Raw genomic sequence first — 19706 nt, forward strand, 5'->3', positions numbered from 1 at the left:
TTAATGGATACACAATATAAAAAGACATACATTGAACATCAATAACATTAAAAGATGGGAGAGAAGTAAAGGTGTAAAGATTTTGTATATAAAAAAGTTATAGGCTTAAAGTAGACTGTTATAAGATTTATAATGTAAGTCTCATGGTAATAAGATAGAAAAAGCCTGTAGTAGATGCATAAAAGATAAATAGAAGGGAATCAGAGCATAATATCGGTTGAGCATCCCAAATAAAAAAAATTCCAAATCTGAAATACTCAAACATTTAAAATTTTGTGAGCACTGACATGATACACAAAGAAAATGCTTGTTGGAGAATTTCAGATTTCAGATTTTCAGATTTGAGATCCTCAGCTGGTAAATAAAATGCAAACATTCCACAACTCAAAAAAATCTGAAATACAAAACACTTTTGGTCACAAGCATTTTGGAAAAGACATACTCAATCTGTATCATCAGTGACAGATTGGATTAAGAAAATGTGGCACATATACACCATGGAATACTATGCAGCCATCAAAAAGGATGAGTTTCTGTCCTTTGTAGGGACATGGATGCAGCTGGAAACCATCATTCTTAGCAAACTATCACAAGAACAGAAAACCAAACACCGCATGTTCTCACTCATAGGTGGGAACTGAACAATGAGATCACTTGGACTCAGGAAGGGGAACATCACACACACGGGGCCTATCATGGGAAGGGGGGAGAGGGGAGGGGGGAGGGATTGCATTGGGAGTTATACCTGATGTAAATGACGAGTTGATGGGTGCAGCACACCAACATGGCACAAGTATACATATGTAACAAACTTGCACGTTATGCACATGTACCCTACAACTTAAAGTATAATAATAATAAATAAATTAAAAAAAAAAGAAATGTTCAAAACACAAATTAAGACAGCAGCAGATGAAGGAACAAAGGAATTATAAAACAGTGAAAACACAATGAGCACAATGGCAATAGTAAATCCTTACCTATTGGTAATTATTGTAAATGAAAATGAGTTAAATTCTCCAATGAAAAGACAGAGTGGCTGAATAAATTATGAAAAACTAACATATAACTATATACTGTCTATAAGAAACTCACTTTAGTTTTAAGGGCAAACATGTGGCACTAAAGAGATGGAAAAATATTTTCCATGCAAATGACAACCAAAAGAGAGTGGTGGGTGGCTATACTTACATCAGACAAAACAGATTTTAAGTCAAAAATTGTCACAAGAGACAATGAGGGTCATAATATAATAATAAGGTAGTCAATTCATCAAAAGGATATAGCAATTGTTAATATATAGCTACCCAACAACATCAGAGCTCATAGATATATAAAGCAGATATTAACAAACCTGAACGAAGAAATAGATAGCAATAAAGTAATAGTTTGGGACTTTACTACCCCAGTTTCAACAATAGGTAGGTTATCCAGACACAAAATCAGTAAGGAAAGAGTGGATTTGAACAACACTGTAGACCAAACGAACCTAGCAGACATATACAGATCATTTCTTTCCAGCAGCAACAGAATATACATTCTTCTCAAGTGCACATGTCTTGTTTTCCAAAATTTATATTGTATGTTAGGCACAAAATAAATTTTAACAAATTTAAGAAGATTGAAATCATATGAAGTTTCTTTTCTGACTACAAAGGTCTGAAACTAGAATTTGGCAACAGGAAGGAAAAAAAAAACCTCACAAATACATTAAAATTAGACAACATATGCTGGGACACCAAATGGAACAAAGAAGAGACCAAAAAAAGAAATTTAAAAAATCTTGAGACATATAAAAATTACAAAAAGTACCAAAGCTAATAGGATGCAACGAAACCAGTTCTAAGAGAAAAGTTTGTAGTGATAAATGCTTACACTAAAATCTCAAATAAGCAACCTAAATTTATACCTGAGGGACCTACAAAATGAAAAAGAAACAAATCCCAAAGTTTGAAGAAGGAAGAAAATAATAAAACTTAGAACAGAAATAAATGAAATAGGGACTAGGAAAATAATAAAACAGATTAGTGAAATAAAGAATGAGTTTTTTGAAAAGATAACAAAATTGGCAAACTTATTTTATCTAGGGTATCTAAGAAAAAAAAACAGAGAAGGTTCACATAAAATCATAAATGAAAAAGGAGATGATGCAACTAATTCCACAGAAATGTGAAGAATTATGAGATGATACTATGAACAATTACGTGCCAACAAATTGAATAACCTAAAAGAAATTGATAAATTTTTAGGAACATACAATCTGCTGATACGGAATCATATAGAAGCAGAAAATATGAACAGACCAGACCAATAATGAGCAAAGAGATTTAATCTGTAATCAAAAGTCTCTCACCCAAAGAAAAGCCCAGGACCACATGGCTTCACTGATGAATTTTACAAACATTTAAAGAGGAATTAACACCAATTGTTTTCAAATTCTTTGAAAAAATATGAGGTAGAGGAAACAGTTTCAAATCCATTCTAGGAGGGGAGCATTACTCTGATAAAAAGCCAGACAGGGACACTACTATAAAAGAAAATTATAAGCCAATATCTTTTAGAAACACAGATGCAAAAATCTTCAACAAAATATGCTAGCAAAGCAATTCAAGAGGATATTAAAAGCAGAATACGCCGTGATCAAGTGGGATTTATCCTGGAGATGCAAGGATGCTTCAACATACATAAATCAATAAATGTGATTCACCACATTAAAAGAATACAGGATAAAATTATATGACCATCTCCATAGATGAAGAAAAAGAAGGTAACAAAATGTAACATCCTCTCATGGTAAAAACTCTCAGGAAATTAGGTATAGCGGGGATGTACTTCAACATCATAATAAAGGCTATATATGATGAACCCACAGCTAACATCATACTCAATGACAAAAAGCTGAAAGCTTTCCTGCAAGATCAAAAACAAGACAAGTATGTTCACGTTCGTCACTTGTAGTCCACATAGTACTGAAAGTCTTAGCTAGAGCATTTAGCCAAAAAAAGAAAAAAGGTAAGATTATCTGTTTGATGATAACATGATATTATATATAGAAAACCCTCAAGACTCCATCAAAAACTGTTAGAACTAATAAACTTACTAAAATTGCAGGATACAAAATCAACCTGAAAAAATCAGTTGTGTTTCTATACCCTATAACCGACTATCTAAAAAAGAAATCAAGAAAACGGTCCCATTTCCAGTAGCATAAAAAAAGAATAAAATAGGTGTAAATTTAAGCAAAAAGACAAAATATCTATACACTGAAAACTATCAAACACTGATGAAAGAAATTAATGAAGACACAAATAAATGATATGATACCTTGTGTTCATGGTTTGGAAGAATTAATGTGGTTAAATGTTCATACTACCCAATGTATCTACAAATTCATTGTAGATCTGTTGAAATACCAATGGCATTTTTCAAGAATTAAAAAAATCTAAAATTTATATGAAATCCATAAAGGTTATCAGTAGCCAAAGCAATTGGCTTCAGAAAGAGCAAAGCTGGAGGCATTTATGCTTCTTAATTTCAAATTATATTACAAACTGATAGTAATTAAGAGTATGGTACTTACATAAAAACAGGCATGTAGACCAAGGGAGAATAATAGAAAGCATATAAATAAACCTACTCATACACAGTCAACTAATTTTGATAAGGGCTCCAAGAATACACAATGGAGAAAGGATAGTTTCTTCAATAAATGGTGTTAGGAAAGCTGGATATCCACATGCAAAAGAATAAAATTAGACAATTATACCAAATACAAACATCAACTCAAAGTGGATTAAAGACTTAACCATAAGACCTGAAACCATAAAATCCCTGGAAGAAAACTTAAGGAAAATCTCCTTGACAATGGTTTTGGCAATGATTCCTGGATATAACAGCAAAGGCATGGGCAAAAAAAGCAAAAATAAACATGTGGGATTATATCAACCTGAAAAGTTCTGCGCGGCAGTGATAACAATCAACAAAATGAAAGGCAACCTGTGGAATGGGAGAAAATATTTTCCAACCATATATGTAATAAGGGTTTAAAATCCAAAATATAGAAGGAATACATATGACTGAAGAGCAAAACAAACAAACAACACTAAAAAAAATCCCACCAGCACAACAAAAATCACGTAACCAGATTAAAAATAGGCAAATAAATTGAACAGGCATTTATTCAAGGAAGACACACAAATAGCTACTAGTATATGAAAAGGTGCTCAATATAATTAATCATCAGGGAAATACAAATTAAATTCACAATGAAATATGACCTTACACTTGTTAGAATAGGTACTACTTTAAAAAAGATAAGTTTTAGTGAGGATTTGGAGAAACAGTATGGAGTTTCCTTAAGAAGTTAAAAATAGAACTACCATATGATCCAGTGATCCCAATTCTGGGTGTATAGCCAAAGAAAATAAAATCACTTTCTTGAAGAGATAGCTGCACTCCTATGTCCATTGCAGTATTATTCACAATAGCCAAGATATAGTATCAACCTAAATGTCTATCGAAGGATGAATGTACAAAGTATGGTATGTACATACAATGCAATATTTTTCAACCTTAGAAAGGAAAAAAAGTCCTGCTATTTTCCATAACATGGATGAACCTAGAGGACATTATGCTAAGTGAAATAAGCCAGTGATAGAAAGACAAATATTGTATGATGTCATATATGGAATCTAAAATAGTCAAACTCATAGAAACAGAAACAGATAATAATGTGGTGGCTACCAGTGGCTTGGGGGAGTAGGAAAGAGGGAGGTGATGTTTAATACAAAGTTTCAGTTATACAAGTACGTTCTGGAGATCTACTATACAGCATAGCACTTATAGCTAACAATACCAAATGTTATACTTAAAATTTCTAAGAAGGTAGATCTTACATTAAATGCTCTTACCAACAAAAAACAAAACAATAACAAAGGGCATGGTGGGAACTTTGGGAGGTAATGGATATGTTTATGGCCTTGATGGAGGTGATGGTTTCATGGGTGTATACGTTTCTCAAATTCATCAAGCAAGTTGATATGTAATTAAGTTGGAATTGTTGATGGGGTCATGAAAGACAACATTGAGGAGCTTATTAAACAAATCTTGTCTCTATGAGAACTGAATTTCTGTATTTGTGTGAATTTAGGATGTTATATCTTATTCATCATTGTTTCATTAATATATTTATTTATGTGTTCACTTATTTCCTCAATAAGAATTTATTGATCACCTAGCAAGTGGTGTATTCAGTCTGGTAAATGATCACTAGAATTGGCAATCCACATTTAGGTCTAGGTCTACCACAACACATGACATCTGAGAAATTACCATTTCATCGATAAAATAGGGATGTGGATAAAGGAGGTTTGAACTTTGGTGATCTATGAAGCCTCTTTTGATTCTGTAAATCCATTTTTGTTACATATTTGTACAAGAGAATCTGACCTCCAGTTATTTACAACTTAACAAGAAGATTAAAAAAGGACATATTATGTTAAAAAGACAAGACAAATAGTTTTTAAAATGTTAATCAAAGTTTGAAACCATTCATTTCATAAGCAAAGGTACTGCAGAGTCAGGCATTACGTTCAGGAATCTTTGGGACAACAATATAGATTTTAAAGTCTGGAATCTTGATCGTGAGTGTCCCTATGACTCACCCGAACTAAAATCTAGAAGAGCTACAAATGAGATTTTATGTTTACTAACATCTGGGTTCACGGCCTGATGCATCCAAATCAATGAAATAAAAAAACCTGAAAGTAAGTCAAAACTCTGTAAATCACCTTACTCACTCTGGCCATCTAGATTTCTGGCTGACCAATCTCACAGATATGTCTCTTAAGATATATCCATAAATACTACTAAGGAACACTCATATCTTGTGGATGCATTCATATCTTTTTTCCTATCTTTGCTCTATTCAGTAGTATAAAATTTAGAGTATGTGTCACTAAAGACAATATTAGTCATCAGTCATGTATGTTCAATAACTTCTGCTGGAGAAGATGTGAAGCCTTTTTTTCATTTTTAACTTTCATTTTAGGTTTGGGGGTACATGTGAAGTTTTGTTACATAGGTAAACTCATGTCACAGGGGTTTGTTGTACAGATTATTTCATCACCCAGGAATTAAGCCCAGTACTCAACAAATATCTTTTCTGCTCCTCTCCTCCTCTCCTTGATCCCACCCTCCACCCGCAAGTAGATCCCAGGGCCTGTTGTTTCCCTCTTTGTGTTCATAAGTTCTCACCATTTAGCTTCCACTTACAAGTGAGAACATGTGGTATTTGGTTTTCTGTTCCTGTATTAGTTTGCTGAGAATAACAACCTCCAGTTCCATCCATGTTTCTGCAAAAAAAGAGTGACATCATTCTCTTTATACTTGTATAGTGTTCCATGGTGTATATGTAACACATTTTATTTATCCAATCTGTCATTGATGGGCATTTAGGTTGATTCCATGTCCTTGCTCTTTTGAACAGTGCTGCAATGAACATTTGCATGCATGTGTCTTTATGGTAGAATGATTTATATTCCTCTGGGTATATATACAGTAATGGGATTGCTGGGTATATGCCAGCAATGGTAGTTGCTGCTTTTAGCTCTTTGAGAATCACATACTGCTTTCTATAATGTTTGAAATAATTTACACTCCCACCAACAGTGTATAAGTGTTCCCTTCACTCCACAACTTTACCAGAGTCTGTTATTTTTTGACTTTTTAATAATAACCATTCTGACTAGTGTGAGATGGTTTCTCATTGTGGTTTTTATTTGCATTTCTCTAATGATCAGTGATATTTAGCTTTTTCATGTGCTTGTTGACAGCATATATGTCTTCTTTTGAGAAGTGTCTGTTCATGTCCTTTACACACTATTTAATTGGATTGTTTGTTTTTCTCTTGTAATTTGTTTAATTTCCTTATAGATGCTGCATACTAGGCCTTTGTCAGATGCAGAGTTTGCACATATTTTCTCCCATTTGGTAGGTTGTCTGCTTACCCTATTGGTCATTTCTTTTGCTGTACAGAATCTCTTACGTTTAATCAGATCCCTCATGTCAATTTTTGCTTTTGTTATGATTGCTTTTGGTGTCTTTGTCATGAAACCTTTTCCTGTTCCTATGTTGATACGGTTTGGCTCTGTGTCTCCACCCATATTTCACCTTGTAGCTCCCATAATTCCCACGTGTTGTGGCAGGGTCGAGGTGGGAGATGATTGGATCATGAGAGCGAATCTTTCCTGTGCTGTTCTCCTGATAGTAAATGGGTCTCATGAGATGTGATGGTTTTGAAAACAGGAATTGCCCAGCACAAGCTCTCTTTTTTTGCTGACTGCCATCCATATAAGACATGACTTGCTCCTCCTTGCCTTCTGCCATGATTGTGAGGCTTCCTCTGCCACGTGGAACTGTGAGTCCAATTAAAACTCTTTCTTTTGTAAATTGCCCAGTCTTGGATATGTCTTTATCAGCAGCATGAAAATGGACTAATACATATGTCCACAATGGTATTGCCTAGTTTGTCTTCCAGGGTTTTTGTAGTTTTGGGTTTTATGTTTAACTCTTTAATCCATCTCGAGTTGATTTTTGTGAATGGTGTAAGGAAGGAGTCCAGCTTCAGTCTTCTGCATATGGCTGGCCAGTTATCCCAGCACAATTTATTAAATGCGGAGTCTTTTTCTCATTGCTTGTTTTTGTTAGCTTTGTTGAAGATTCATTGTTTGTAGGTGTGCAGCCTTATTTCTGGCTTCTGTATTCTGTTCCCTTGGTCTATATGCCTGTTTTGTACCAGTACCATGGCGTTTTGGTTACTGTAGCCCTGGGGTATATTTTGAAATTGGATAATGTCACGCCTACAGCTTTGTTCTTTTTGCTGAGGACTGCCTTGGCTATTGGGCTCTTTTGTGGATCTATATGAATTTTAAAATAGTTATTTTCTAGTTCTGTGAAGAATGTAATTTGTAGTTTTATAGGAATAGCATTGAATCTATAAATTGTTTTGGGCAATATAGACATTCTAATAACATTGATTCTTCCTATCCATGAGCGTGGAATATTTTTCCATTTGTTTGTGTCATCTCTGATTTCTTTGAGCATTGTTTTGCAATTCTCATTGTAGAGATCTTTCACCTTCCCAGGTAGCTGTAGTCCTAGGTCTTTTATTCTTTTCGTGACAATTGTGAATGGTATTGCCTTTCTGATTTGGCCTTTGCTTGGCTGTTGTTGTTGTATAGGAATGCTATTAATTTTTGCACATTGCTTATGTATCCCCAAACTTTGCTGAAGTTAACTTGTACAGTATATAAAACCTGTTGGTGAGTGATAATATTACTTGAAACTTTTAAAAGTTTGATATTACAGCAATTGTTTTGGTTATTTTTGTACTGGTTTACTGTTTGGGACATTAAGATAAGTGAACTATGTTCTCTTTCTTAATTAAAATTGCCAAAATTTTAGATTTTAAAAGCTTTGTATCATAAATTATTCAGTTTTAGAAGTATGTGATGGAAACTAATATAATCAGGACAACATAATCATATTTATTATACGTTGAAGACTTTCCCCTAGATTTTTATGATGTTAAAATAGTTATTGATTAAATTGTAAAAAGTTAAGTTGTTATATAGTCAAATATATTTTCACATATATACCCTGGACTATATGAGCTTTTAATTTAATCATTTTGATAATATAGCACAATATGTTGACCACATTGGTACACATCAGTATAGATTGTTAAAATTTTCCTGTATTACTATTTCTGCAAGTTCATTTGGCCTTTATAGCCAAGAAATGTTTGTCACATTTTTAATGATTGGTTAACTATTATCTCTGTGCTCCAAATCCAATTTTCTAGCTTCTGTCCTCTTATTTGGAGCCAGAACTCTGCAAATCCTATTGTTCAGATTCATTGGCTAGAGGGCTTCTGCCAGTAGGAGGCACTAGGTTTGTGGGTCTTAACCTTGGCTGCATTGTGGAATCATTTGGAGCTTTTAATTTTTATGTCCACAAATTCAAATTTCATTGTTTGCAAGTGTGGAGTGGGCATCAGGGTTTTAAATATTAAGTGATTCTAATGAGCAGCTAAATTAAGAATCATTACACTACATATAGGGTCATGGTCAGGGAGAGGGTCTTCCCTCTTATTTTTGATCATCCTTTACCACATGTGAGCGGCAGCAGTCACTGCAGGAGTGGCAGTTGGCTTCTGTTTTCAGCCTCTTTATGTGCACTCCTAGAATCCCTCTCATTCTGCCCCCTCAAATGTACCAGTAAAAGCTGGATGGTGCTGCTAACCCTTTCTCAGAGGCCTGTGAACTCCCCTTTAAGCTCTTAAGGTACTAGTAGCAACCAAGATGCTTCCTTCCTTTGAAAACCTGAGCTCTTACTTTGCAGAGCCTCACTTCTGAATTCCTAATTTCTGAGAATCCAAATCTTTTATTTTTATTCCACCAACTTTGGGGTGGTAGCTGATGCCTACAGTGAGCACCATCTTTTGGTCTTATAACACTCCAAAGCTTGTGTAATCTATTTTCTGTATTAAAATTTCTTTTGTGGAAATGTTGAATGTTGTCTATTTTCTGGACTGGGCCCACCTGTAGCCAGTGCCATGGCTGTAATTGTTGTAGGTTAAATTGGAAACGGAAAGATATTAACATGCATGTGTCCTTGGATTACTCAATTAAAATCATGGGGAAATTTTCTCCAGCTTTTGAATGAGGACCTATGAAAGCAGAGCTGGAGAAAACAGAGGCAAGATTTGTATAAACCCTAGGGGACGCGGGTGAGCTGGTAGTGAGATGTGCATAGATGCAACCCTATCTCAGAATATAACTATGATGATATTTATGTGTGGTGGGTGTATATCAAGAGACTCTGCCCAGAGACGAAAATTTCCCTTGACTAAAAAGAGCCTAAAATTACTTTCAAAATGAATCAGTGAAATAAATCACATTGCTACCATGGTCAGAAATTCAATATAAACAATGGAAATATAAGTGATTGGTATAAATCTGCCTTTTATAAAAAGTAAATACATTTTTGAAAGTTAAACTTTAAAAAATACTTACTTATATTAAATATCCCACTTTCTGATTGTTTATAATATTCTGTTTAAGATGTAATAAAGTCGATAACATTTAAAGCAGGAAAAACATTATGTCTGTTCCAGAACCACATGTCCTAGGGAACACAATCACCCTTGCCTTTCCGTTTTTAAAACATGCTCTCAGAGTGAAGAACAGAAACCCATGCTATGTGAATGTGGAGGATAAATGAGACTCTGAACTTGCCTATGTTGCTTCAAGTTACACACAACAAGGCCTTCCACTGCCATTTCATCCTTAAGAAGCAGCTCATTTGTTGTCACTGGCTAATTAGTGTAACCATTTAAAAATTATTTCGTTTCTTACAGAATTGGAGCCAATGGAAGTTAAGAAGATTGGGAGAGGGGGAATAGGGATTGGATGTTAGCTGGAATAGAGCTCATAGGTAATATAAATCGGAGAAGAATAGAAAAATTGGACACATGGCCCCAGGAAAGTACTGGGACCTTCCAAGTATACTTTGACCTAATTTAACTTTAGCCTAAGGCAAATTGACTCTGCTTCAAATTGTAGGCTTTTGGGAAACTTAGATACTAGGCAGTTGTATAGGAAGGAGACTATCTGGACTTAGTGGAAGAAATGGGATTGCAATAAATTATTTGAGTATTTAGTTCAGCTCTAAAAATTAGAATAAATGCCTCATCTTTGTTACCGATCTTTAAAGTTAGATTTTGGTTGTGGTGACTAAATTATGTCTCAATTTTCAGGGAAGATGTATGTTCTCAGAAAGATTACCTTGCTGTCACTTAATGTTAGATATCCTGATATGTATATTCTTATATATATGTGTGTGTGTGTGTATATATATATGAGTATATGTATTCTTATATAAATGTGTAAGAATATATAACATTAAAAGTATTTATATAACATTAGCAATATTAGAATCTCTCTCTCTAGAGAGAGATTTCTGTCTCTATCATTATCTACTACCTATCTGTCATCTGTGGATATAACTAAAATTCAAAATGAGAAACTTTATCTTAGAACTGGATTGCAATTTAAAGCACCTAGTACTGCTTAGTATGGTATGTGACTGATTAACAAAAATGATAATGCATTATCATTTAAATTTTTGCTTTTAAAAGAACAATGAGGTTGTTTAAGAAAGGGATTGCAATTAAGAGTACTATACTAAGACTTGCCTTTAGAAAAATAATTTGATAATATTTAAAAATATTCTAATTTAGACATCATATATATGTTATGTATTAAATAACTCAAAACAAGGTTACATATATTTTCCATATGGGATATTTCAATGCAATTATTTTACTATTTCTTTTCTATGCATGAATATTTAGAATTCATAGAGAGACTCACTGGAGCATTCAAATGTGATGAGAACATTTTTGTTCCCCCCCCCCATTATGTTCATTAAAATCTTAATATGGCTGTAAAACAAGGATTGATATCCTTGATTGCTAAATCAACATAAAATTACCTCTTTCAAGAGAGTGGGTAATAGTATCCATTATATGATAGTATTGTGGTTGGGAAATTAATAAGAGGTGTTTAACTTTTAAAAACAGTTAGTTATACTGTTGCCCAAGAGCCCGCTGAGGTAGGTATGGCAGATATTAATGAAGTCCACATTGCTTTATAGCATGAAATGCTGGAGACGTTTTTTAGTTAGACACAGAGCTAAATAAAGCACATACATGTGCCTATTTTCCACATGAAACATCAGAATTTACTTTTAAATAGCCACCAAAATAAAAATACTCAGTATAGAATAATTTGACAAAACAATTCATTAAAAATAAACATTAATACTAATGGATTGAAAGAATAGCCACTAAAACTATACAGGCTTAAAAGGGCAAATTTCTAAAAGCAAAATAATTTAAAACTCATTTGTAGTTGTTTGTTTTATGAAAAATGTACATCACTGAAACCTTTATGCAGATGAGTAACAATACATGAAGACATCAAATTCTTTTGAGAAGAAAATAATACAATAAATAAGTAAAACCTATCTATTAGGTGGTGACAGTACTTCTTACAAGACAAATGCAACTTCCTTCCTAATAAAATTTTCTAAGTCACTAGCATTATTTGTGTGATTACTAATAAAACAAGACCTTAGTTTAAAGGTTGTAATTGCTTAAAATTGTAGTTGATTAAAAGTAATGGCGGGTTTTGCCATTACTTTTGCTCCAACCTAATATTTCAAATGCATTTTGCCACTGTACATTTAATAAAGAGGAATTTCATTTTAGTTCTGAGCAGAGAGCTTTGGAATAGATTATGAAACAAAATAATTTAATGGAAAAAAGTAATCAACACATGGAAAAAGTTTATTTTAGAATGTCCTGCATTTTAAATAAGACAAATATAAATGGACAACTGGTAAACTTGTCAATACTTTTTGTTAGTATTTCGCACTATAATGACTTTGTGGAAATTTCTGTTTCTGTTGCAATCCTCAAGATATCTCTTTTATTCTTTCACAGCATGATAAAAGGAACCTATTATAATTTGGTGAGAAAGTCACTTATTTATATGGATTAGGAATCTAGATATAGTAACAAATTTAACATGCCTTTAATAAACGTAGTCTTTCTATCTCTACATGTAATAAATGGATTTTCCAGGACTTAGAAACTGATTTTTCCCATACAAGATTATTAAAATATGTATGATATGGAAACATTCTAGCTTTGTTTTTGCCATAAGCTAAATGATAAAGATAGAACTCTGTGATACCATTACACTTAATAGAGTTAGAAGATTTCTAATATCTTCAATAACAAGTTTTATGAGTATTCAATAAAGCAGGTAACTTTTTCTCTTTAGTAAGACACTTGTAATAGTTACATAGTATAATTTTGAGACAAAATTTCTTCTAAAGACTTCAGTTTCAGATTAAGACAAAATGCATGGGTGTCAAAAAGACAACCAAAACAAGAATACTAAGGAATTGTTGTTAATTTATTACCTTTTAGTGAGCATATTTTAAATGGATGCAAGCTGTATGACGATTTTAATTATTTAATTTTTGTAGCAATCTTCATCAGATATAAGAATTAGTAATCTTGGGAAGTAATAACTTACAGTAAACATTTGAGTATAGTTTCTTGTTCATTCTTGCAATATCACTGATGAAATGATACTTGAATTCTAATTTTTACTTATGTTGTAACATCAGTGTATATTTCATAATTTATTGTCTTTCAGTGGGGAAAGAACAGCTTTGATGCTCTCAGTACTTGAAAAGGTGGTATTTATAAATGCAGAATGATGACTCATACAGTTAATTAAATCATAGTTCTTGACACATTTAAAATTCAAGCAGACAAATTACCCTGTTGAAGAAATGATCCAATTTATGCAAAATGTACAGCATGGAAAATGTATGCAGCAACAGGTTTTAAATGTTATTTTTGCTTTGTGTAATGGATGTACCATGATGAAAATAGAACAAAATATAATATTAAGCCAAGTTGCTCACATATTTCTTACTTTATCCCATGGGAACAAGTTGCTATCTGGATAGCAAGTAGAAGAGTCAGAGCAGAAGAGGCAAAATTTTTAAAAAGTTCCTGGTTCTAGGCCAACACCAACCCAAAATTAACCACAATTACAGAAGAAAAAACATTCATAATCATGATCCGCTAAGACTGAAAGGAGATGTTTCTGGCACTTTGAGATACTATAGAAATAAAGGATCAGAGATGTTCTTGAAATTTACAATTGCATTGGAAATTATTGCATCAGACAAGATGATATCCTATCAATTTTAATGTTTTTAACATTGGCTAAGTGGAGTTACAATTATTCTCTCTTATACAAGTCATATTTCTAATGACATTGGGTCTGAATAGTTGTTAGCAATATTGTTTATGTTCATTTTCCTATTTGCTCAGATATTTTATTTGGTGCAGGACATTTTAATGCCTTTACAATATTTTGTGCAAGAAAATAATGTTTACTTTTTCTCTTTTATAATTGTGGAACTAAGGCACAGAAATCTTAATAGAACAAAAACCAGTGATAAGTCAGTAACAGACTCGAACTAGTTAGGCCCTTTGTTTCCTAACCTTTAGTGACAAAAAGAAAAAAATTCTGTAGAAGTAATGGAGGTGCAATGATATTCAACACAGACCACTCTGTTGTTGCTTTAAAATTTTTAACCTGCCCTGTGATTGAGTTATATGAGAAATAACTCAAGGTTATTCATGTAGTAGGGCTATACTTCAGGCTTATAGAAGTATTTTTTCTTTTTATATCTCCTGCACAGATAACCATGTCAAAATCTTTAAAAGAATGAAGCAATAGCTGGAAACTTTTTACTTGTTTTCATGTCTAGCTTTGCTTTCTTCCTCCCCAGCTCAATATACAGAAAGATAAACATTTGACTAGGCCCATGAACTCTTAAGTTGTCTTCAAAACATAGACCAATATAGAAATCCAAAACAAAACAAAGCAAAACAAAACCCAAAACCAAAATGAGTTGGAGAAGACAGTAAGAAACATTACAATTTTTTTCTGAGCTCCGGTCTGCAGCTCCCAGCATGATCGATGCAGAAAATGGATGATTTCTGCATTTCCAACTGAGGTACCTGGTTCATCTCATTAGGACTGATTGGACAGTGGATGCAGCCTAAGGAGGGCAAGCTGAAGCAGGGTGGGACGTCACCTCATTTAGTAAGTGCAAGGGGTTGAGGGATTTCCCTTTCCTAGCCAAGGGGAAGCCGTGACAGGCTACCTGGAAAAACGGGTCACTCCCACCCAAATACTGTGCTTTTCCCAAAGTCTTAGCAACTGGAAGACAAGGTGATTATTTCTGCTGTCTGGCTCGGGGGGTCCCATGCCCACAGAGCCTTGCTCACTGCTAGTGCAGCGGTCTGAGATCAATCTGTGAGGCCGCAGTCTGGCTGAGGGAGGGGCATCCACCATTGCTGAGGCTTGAGTAGGTAAACAAAGTGGCTGGGAAGCTCGAACTGGGCAGTGCCCACTGCAGCTCAACAAGTCCTACTGCCTCTAGACTCCACCTCAGTGGGCAGGGCATAGCTGAACAAAAGGCAGCAGAAAACTTCTGCAGACTTAAACGTCCCTGTCTGACAGCTCTGAAGAGAGCAGTGGTTCTCCCAGCATGGAGTTTGAGCTCTGAGAATGGATAGACTGCTTCCTCAAGTGGGTACCTAACCTCTGTGTAGCCTAACTGGGTGGCACCTCCCAGGAGGTGCCAACAGACACCTCATATAGGCGGCTGACCCTCTGGGATGAAGCTTTCAGAGGAAGGATCAGGCAGCAATATTTGCTGTTCTGCCATATTTGCTGTTCTGCAGCCTCTGCTGGTGATACCCAGGCAAACAGGGTCTGGAATGGAACTCCAGCAAACTCCAACAGACCTGCAGCTGAGGGACCTGTCTGTTAGAAGGACAGAACAAACAAAAAGGAATAGCATCAACACTGACAAAAAAGACATCCACACCAAAACCCCATCTGTAGGTCACCAACATCAAAGACCAAAGGTAAATAAAACTGCAAAGATGGAGAGAAACCAGAGCAGAAAAGCTGAAAATTCTAAAAATCAGAGCACCCCTTCTCTTCCAAAGGATCACAGCTCCTCGCCAGTAACAGAACAAAGCAAGACAGAGAATGACTTTGATGAGTTGACAGAAGTAGGCTTCAGAAGGTTGGTAATAATGGACTTCTCTGAGCTAAAAGAGGATGTGTGAACCCATCACAAGGAAGCAAAACCTTGAAAAAAGATTAAATGAATGGCTAACTAGAATAAACAGTGTAGAGAATACTTAAATGACCTAATACAGCTTAAAACCATGGCATGAGAACTTCACAACTTAGGAACAAGCTTCAATAACTGATTTGATCAAGTGGAAGAAAGAGTATCAGTGACTGAAGATCAAATTAATGAAATGAAGTGAGAAGAGAAGTTCAGAGAAACAAGAGTAAAAAGAAACAAACAAAGCCTCCAAGAAATATGGGACTATATGAAAAGACCAAATTTACGTTTGATTCGTGTACCTGAAAGTGATGGGGAGAATGGAACCAAGTTGGAAAACACTCTTCAGGATTTTATCCAGGAGAACTTCCCTAACCTAGCAAGGCAGGCCAGCATTCAAATTCAGGAAATACAGAGAACACCACAAAGATACTCCTCAAGAAGAACAATTCCAAGACACATAATTGTCAGATTCACCAAGGTTGAAATGAAGGAAACAGTGTTAAGGGAAGCCAGACAGAAAGGTCGAGTTACCCACAAAGGGAAGCCCATCAGGCTAACAGTGGATCTCTTGGCAGAAACCCTACAAGCCAGAAGAGAGTGGGGCCCAATATTCAACATTCTTAAAGAAAAGAATTTTCAACCCAGAATTTCATGTCTAGCCAAACTAAACTTCATAAGTGAAGGGGAAACAAAATCCTTTAGAGACAAGCAAATGCTGAGAGATTTTGTCACCACCAGGCCTGCCTTGCAAGAGCTCATGAAGGAAGCACTAAACATCGAAAGAAACAGCTGGCAGCAGCTACTGCAAAAACATGCCCAGTTGTAAAGACCATTGATGCTATGAAGAAACTACATCAATTAACAGGCAAAATAACTGTGTCTTTTAATTGGGGCATTTAGCCTATTTACATTTAAGGTTAATATTGTTATGTGTGAATTTGATCCTGTCATTATGATGTTAGCTGGTTAAATTCAACAGCCCTTCATGCTAAAAACTCTCAATAAACTAGGTATTGATGGAACGTATCTGAAAATAATAAGAGCTATTTATAACAAACGCACAGCCAATGTCATACTGAATGGGCAAAAACTGGATGCATTCCCGTGAAAACTGGCACAAGACAGGGATGCCCTCTCTCACAACTCCTATTCAACATAGTATTGGAAGCTCTGGCCAGGGCAATCAGACAAGAGAAAGAAAGAAAGGGTATTCAATTAGGAAAAGGGGAAGTCAAATTGTCCCGGTCTGCAGATGACATGATTGTGTATTCAGAAAACCCCATCGTCTCAGCCCAAAATCTCCTTAAGCTGATAAGCAAGTTCAGCAAAGTCTCAGGATATAAAATCAATATGCAAAAATCACAAGCATTCCAATACACCATTAACAGGCAAACAGAGAGCCAAATCATGAATGAACTCCCATACACAATTGCTACAAAGAGAATAAAATACCTAGGAATCCAACTTACTAGGGATGTGAAGGACCTCTTCAGGAAGAACAACAAACCACTGCCCAATGAAATAAAAGAGGACACAAACAAGTGGAAGAATAATCCGTGCTCATGAATAGGAAGAATCAATATTGTGAAAATAGCCATAGTGCCCAAAGTAATTTATAGATTCAATGCCATCCCTATCAAGCTACCAAGGACTTTCTTCACAGAATTGGAAAAAACTACTTTAAAGTTCATATGGAATCAAAAAAGGGCCCACATTGCCAAGACAAACTTAAGCAAAAAGAACAAAGCTGGAAGCATCACACTACTTGACTTCAAACTATACTACAAGGCTACAGTAACCAAAACAGCATTGTACTGGTACTAAAACAGAGATGTAGACAAATGGAACAGAACAGAGGCCTCTGAAATAACACCACTAATCTACAACCATCTGATCTTTGACAAACCTGACCAAAGCAAGAAATGGGGAAAGGATTCCCTATTTAATAAATGGTGCTGGGAAAACGGGCTAGCCATATATGTAGAAAGCTAAAACTGGATTCCTTCCTTACACCTTATACAGAAATTAATTCAAGATGGATTAAAGACTTAAATGTTAGACCTAAAACCATAAAAACTCTAGAAGAAAACCTAGGCAATACCATTCAGGACATAGGCATGGGCAAGGACTTCATTTCTAAAACACCAAAAGCAATGGCAACAAAAGCCAAAAGTGATAAATGGGATCTAATTAAACTAAAGAGTTTTTCTGCACAGCAAACAAAACTACCATCAGAGTGAACAGGCAACCTATAGAATGGGAGAAAAATTTTGCAATCTACCCATCTGACAAAGGGTTAAATCCAGAATCTACAAAGAACTCAAACAAATTTACAAGAAAAAAACAACCCCATCAAAAAGTGGGCAAAAGATATGAACAGACACTTATTAAAAGAAGACATTTATGCAGCCAACAAACACATGAACAAATGCTCATCATCACTGGTCATTAGAGAAATGCAAATCAAAACCAAAATGAGATACCATCTCACACCAGTTAGAATGGCAATCATTAAAAAGTCAGGAAGCAACAGATGCTAGAGAGGATGTGGAGAAATAGGAACGCTTTTACACTGTTGTTGGGAGTGTAAATTAGTTCAACTATCGGAGAAGACAGTGTGGCCATTCCTTAAGGATCTAGAACTAGAATTACCATTCGACCCAGCCATCCCATTACTGGGGATATACCCAAAGGATTATAAATCATGCTACTATAAAGACACATGCACATGTATGTTTATCGCAGCACTATTCACAATAGCAAAGACTTGGAAGCAACCCAAATGTCTATCAATGATAGAGTGGATTAAGAAAATGTGGCACATATACACCATGGAATACTATGCAGCCATAAAAAAGGATGAGTTCATATCCTTTGCAGGGACGTGAATGAAGCTGGAAACCATCATTCTCAGCAAACTGTCACAAGGACAGAAAACCATACACCACATGTTCTCACTTATAGGTGGGAATTGAACAATGAGATCACTTGGACACAGGGCAGGGAACATCACACACCGGGACCTGTCTCGGGATCGAGGGCTGGGAGAGGGATAGCATTAGGAGAAATATCTAATGTAAATGATGAGTTGATGGGTGCAGCAAACCAACATGGCACATGTATACCTATGTATCAAACCTGCACGTTGTGCACATGTACCCTAGAACTTAAAGTATAATAAAAAAATTTTCTGAGCCTACTGACTCATTCCCATTAAGACTGTCTTCTGATTCTTAATAAGTCAATTTAGATTTTCTTTAAAGCTCTGCTCAAGTGATCCCATACTTGTTTTCATAGTTAGTGTGCAGTATTTCTTTACTATACCTCTTTAATATAGGTTTTATGTTAGTGGTAACTTAACAAAACTTCAAGTATGGAGGAAAATCAAAAAGAGATCCAGAAGTAGATGGCACTGACTGGGAGTTGTATTATTAGACATTCTATTATTAAAACTTAATTTTAACGGAATCAAGGAGTGGGCAACATCAAAAGAAGAATGTTATTAAATTTTAAGCTCCTTCGGCAGAGTGCTTTAATGCACTTATTTCACTCTTTGGCAAAATTTATTTATTCCTATAGATTTAGGTAGATGGGTATGGAAAAATCACAGTGCTTTTCATTTTCTTCACCTATTAAGCTTTACTTTCAAGTGAATTGGGTCATCACTATCAAATATCATCTTTATTTTCTGCCCTTATATGGCATCATTCTTTACCATCATTCTTCATAAAGGAGAAAGTCTTCTGTTTTTAAATGCCTCTGAAAGGAAAAAAATTCTATGATCAGTTGTATGTGAGATTGGCTGTGTCTCGTATGTGCAGGAGACGTGGTATCGGTTATCTGAGACCTTATGTTTCAAAAAGAAATAGTAGAATGCAGAGTCAGGAGCTGTTCTTATC

The sequence above is a fragment of the Macaca thibetana genome, chromosome 11 (assembly GCF_024542745.1).
Source record: "Macaca thibetana thibetana isolate TM-01 chromosome 11, ASM2454274v1, whole genome shotgun sequence".
Classification (NCBI taxonomy): domain Eukaryota; kingdom Metazoa; phylum Chordata; class Mammalia; order Primates; family Cercopithecidae; genus Macaca; species Macaca thibetana.